Here is a 5,289-nt window from a genome sequence, read left to right as displayed (position 1 = left end):
GTGGTGATATGGTGAAGTTTTCTGTAAGGAGACATTTTATTGGTAACACAAAAAAAGTAAAACATACAAATCTGTTTTTTTTTTTCTTATTAATTTCAAGAGACAGAGAATGGCTGTTTATAGCTGCTATAACATAAGTAACTTACTTCATGGACGTTTACCAACATTAGGTGTAACAATAACTGATAAAAAATTGTAATTGTTGACAGATTGCTGTGGTATAAGAGGAGTAAAACACTTGGCTACTGGAAAATATTCAACCTTGGGGTAGTAATGTGGTTGTTGATTAATTTCCTGTAACAGGACACCCCCAAGTGTTTTATTATATAAGAATATCACTACACCGTTGTTCCCTTTTCCTGTGTATATATACACGCCTTTCTCTCAGTCGAGGACATTTCAGGTGAAAGACCCAATAAAAACACACTCCAGTCGAGATGGAGTCAGACTCCAAAACAAATGTGTGTGTGTGTGTGTGTGTGTGTGTTGGCTAGGTGCACTATTATTCCCATTATTCACACTTACAGGAGGTTTATGACATCATCATTACACCACCATGCTGCAGAATGCTATTGTTTAACTGATTAAATACACATGTAGTCTCTCACTCTCTCTCTGTCTCTCTCTCTCTCTCTCTCTCTCTCTCACACACACACACACACACACACACACATTCCTTAGTGTTGTGTATATTGTGTTTCTGGAGTAATGTTCCATAAATGACTCATTTCAATTAGAAAGTGTGTGTGTGTGTGTGTGTGTGTGTGTGTGTGTGTGTGTGAGAGAGAGAGAGAGAGAGAGAGAGAGAGAAGATGGAGATTAAAGTTTAAATCCTGAATTATTGTTCACAAAACCCAGACTTGAGTCTCGATGGAAACACTGCTCATGCCAATCAGACAGTCATAATCTCAGACATACACAAACACACACACACACACACACTCTCAAGAACCTGAACGAAACTAAGCACACCAGTTTAACTGCACAATTTCCAACAGAACAATCGTACAGAAATACCCACAATCCTTAAACACACCTCCTTCTGTCTCACTCTTTGTCTTTGTTGGCTAAAAAACATCATTGTAATGGAGCTGCTGAAAACTCTCAGTTTTTTTTGTGCTCATTAGCATATCATAACAACAATCTGGAAAAAAACAATAGAACTGGCTTTCCTACTAGCTAGCTAGTTAACTTTCCTTACTATTTCACATGCTGATGGTTATTCTGATGGAGTTCTGAATTCAGTACTCAGGATCAGTAGTGCTGTCTCTCCAACAACGGTCATTAATCAGTAGCCGGTCAGCTGTTTGTCCATAAACTAGCGTGTTATGTAACTGGGTGAAAATTTTAGCAAATGTTACTGAAAGACTTGAATTTATTGGCATCTTGTTTTGAAAATTTTGGAAAGTACTATAAAGAAACCACCACAATCAAATAAAAAAAAAAAAACAGACTGTGTTTAAAAAAAACACACACACACACAACGTTAAACTTTATTTATTTAAGAAAATTAATATAAAATGCTACCATGAATTTAAAACAGGTACTCTTAAAAAAGAGACAAATTTAAACACAGAATTAAAACAAATTTTTATTTAATTTAGCTACATTTATTTACCAAAAAGCAATATTATATTAAATACGATGATTGATTTAAAACACTGAAAATAGCTAAATATTCAAAACACTGCAGTGGATTAAAAATCCTTGGTGTAAAACACAGAAATACTTTATACACACTGCAACAATGCAGTCAATTTAAAGCACAAGTGGTATTAAACACTGCAATCTATTTAAACCACCATATTTAATTGTAGCACCATAACTGATTTAAAAACAATGCAATCAATAAAATTAAAAAACACAGCAATCGTTTTGAAACGATGCGATCTATTTAAAACACCACAATCATTTTAAAGCACTACAATCAATTTGCAACCTCACAATCGATTTAAAATGTCATTTTTCACTTGACCACTTAGCCACTTAGCAGGGCAGGTGGGAAAACCTGAGCAGATAAGAAAGCAACATGACAGGGAGAAGGACAGCGGATATGAAGGACAGGGAGAAGGACATTAGCAGATACTCAACCATGCTAGCAACCTGTACTCACAAGATTTCTGGTTGGTTAATGGCAGGGATGTGAAAGCTCCAAAGAAATGGTACCAGAAGAACCCAACCTGGTGGAGAACAAGAGAGGTGAGCAATAACACAGAGCAATTTGAGGACTAACTAGCAAACAGTGCAGTGAGTTCCAGTGAAAGTAATGCCAAAGAGGGGAAGCCAACGTTAAGCTTGTTGATGCGAGTTAGTTCTATATTGCTTCACCTGAAAATGTTAGAAATGTAAGAAAAATACACTCACCTCAGCAGAACAGATGAGAAGATGCTATCTGCAGATTTAGAGTACAGAGTACAACAGTGAGCAAACTAAAAGCTTGTGGGTGCCAGGGAGTTCTTTATATGTTAGAAATGTATGAAAAATACACTCACCGCAGCAGAACAGATGAGAGGAAGGACACAAGCAGTTAAGCAGACGGCTCCATATAGAGTTTATAAGGTCTGATGTGTATAGGAGAAGAGAAGAAGATGGGGAGAGATACCTGTATGGCAGCAGTATTTATTGCACCTTACATCACTTCCTAGGTTGTGAAAGGTCTTGGCATGCGTGCACATGAAGGTATCCAGTGATTCTCACTGCCCCTGGCGGTTAGGAGGGGTGAAATAGAAGTCATTTAAAATTCCACAGTAACAGGTGAAGGTGCTGGAATTTTAACAGCATATAATGTGGCATGCGCTGTGACATCGCACCCGATTGACAGTTAAATCGCTTTTCTTTCAGGAGAGAATGGGTGTTGAATACAATGATTACGTGGTTGAATTCTCATATCAAAAGGTGTTGCTTTGCTCTGCCTGTAGTTACGACTCTAACATAAACAATGTTAATATTAATGCTAGTTCTGATATGTTATCGTTTCTATAGCAACAACTCATTCACAGGGACTTGTACAGTTGTTGATATGCTGAAGTTTTCTGTTAGTAAACGTTTATTTAACATTTATGAATGGAGTCTCCAGTGTCAGAGCTTTGTAACAAGTCAATATGTTCCCTGACATGGGGGCTAGTTCCTGATATTGATTACATTATAAACAGTCACAGTCGTTCTCTCACCAGCCTTACTCTTTCTCAAAGTTAATAAACCAAAGAGTTTGTCAATAAGATGATACAGAGAAATCGTAAAGTGTAAACTCCTCTTTCCTGAAGATCTGAGTCTCCTAACATTAAATGTAAATGTAAAACTCTAAAAAGTGCAATGTGTCGTTCCTTAATAAAGTAAAATCTCTAATCGTTGGCAGATCAGTGTGGTAGAAAATGAATTCTATCAGTATAGTACAAACTAAAAAACATCTAAAAATATAGTTTTAAAGTTTTTTCTTTGTTTCTCTATATTATTATTTATTTATTTTATTTTTTTTAGCAGGTGCAGCTACAGTTAAAGGAATTGACAGGCAATATAAAACACAGCAACTGATTCAAAACCTTGAAATTATTCATTAAAAACACTACTGTTCATTTAAAACATGAAATTTTTTAAAATAAACACTGAAATTCAAATCCTAATAATTTTTTTTAAGTTTAAAATATGATAAAACTTTACAAATAATTTAAAATCTAAATAAAACACTGTAATCAGTGGAGTTAAAGCATCACATTAGAATTATAAAATGGCTAAATAAATTTAAAACACCTCAACTGATTTAAAATCTCACACTCAATTAAAAAAATATTTAAAACTAGAGTTGATCCAATACCGTGAGCCGAATACCAGCAAAACAATGGATATCAGAGAAAAAAATATAATTAATTCAATCTGATTCTGTAAAACTTTATACTTTATTATATTTTTATATTAGCATTGTAGTTTAACTGACTTTTAAAAAGCTAGTGTGTACATTTAAAGCTAGTGTGTAATTTAAGGATACTTACTGTATCCCAGAAATCAAATGTACACAAATGTAATCAAATTTCCCTTATTGGAAATGCAGCTGATTAGCCAAGACCTGTTTATGTGATTTCTGACACTTTTATAAAGAAAAAAAGGAAAAAGAATTTGTTTTAAAGCAAGTGTGGTATTTTTTTTAAATAGATTGTGATGTTTTTAATAGAGACGGCACAATAGCACTTTTTCTTTTCCAGTACTGACACTGATACTGAAACCTTGAGTATGAGCTGACATCGATACCAATCCGATATTTTTTCTTTCAAAACTAATGAACTTGAAAATGATATTTTAAGATTTTTTTTAGAATCATTTCACAAAAAATACAGTAAGTGTTGTCTTAAATTACACACACACACACACACACACACGAGGTAAAGTTTATCTCCAGCAGGCCTCAGCAGCTCTTAATTACAGTAAACAAGCAGTGCTCATTAACACACCCTCAATGTCTCTCATTCTCTGAAGAACCTGTTTCACTTCTGCTGTGTCCACAGGTGTGTAAGATGTGTATCAGATCTATCAGGGGATCTCATCACACACACACACACACTTCTACCCGCCCGCATTCCCTGTCCTGATAAGAGCGACACATTCGCTGCCTATAGCAAGTCACAGAGAGTTTGCCTCCAGAGTGTGTAGTTACATCATTGTTTTGTGTGTGTGTGTGTACAGACACGTTATGTCATAATTTCACTCATTGAACTTTAACCTTTTATCCTTGAGGTACATTCCTATAGTTTTGTGTCTCTCTTCCTCTTGGAAGAGAAATGTTTAATTTGGATGGATCAGTTTTAAATTTAAACTGTGTGTCATCATTTCACAAAAGTACTTTAAAGATATGGGCCACAATGGAAAAAAGCAGACCGGACTTGAGCACATCTGTGTATTGGCTTCTGAAAGAGCCAGTTTTAAAAGGTGCACGACGAGAACGTTCTTTACCAACTGACGTCTTGATAAATAAAAGAGTGATGAATGTACAAAACCTAATGGATTTGGCTGGGAGCAATATGGACGATTCTGAGTCAGATGCAAGAAGATTAGAAATCCGATCTATCCGTGTAGTAGAGCAGGCTCTGAGAAAGTTTTGGAGAGCACTAACTGGAACGGAAAGAGAAATTCTGACAAAGTGGTCCAATGAACAAATAATACCTGATGAGTCTGATACCTTCCCCAAGCTACATATCAGACTTCGGCTAACAGACAGTGGAGAGTCAGCTACCTCACAGCACTTGGGCATTAGTGGAGTTTGGATGGAAATGGATTCTGCTCGGGGAAAAATGTTTTACA

Source organism: Pangasianodon hypophthalmus, chromosome 28 (assembly GCF_027358585.1).
Source record: "Pangasianodon hypophthalmus isolate fPanHyp1 chromosome 28, fPanHyp1.pri, whole genome shotgun sequence".
NCBI lineage: Eukaryota > Metazoa > Chordata > Actinopteri > Siluriformes > Pangasiidae > Pangasianodon > Pangasianodon hypophthalmus.
The sequence above is the reverse complement of the archived record's forward strand: the minus strand, read 5'-3'. Positions refer to the sequence as shown.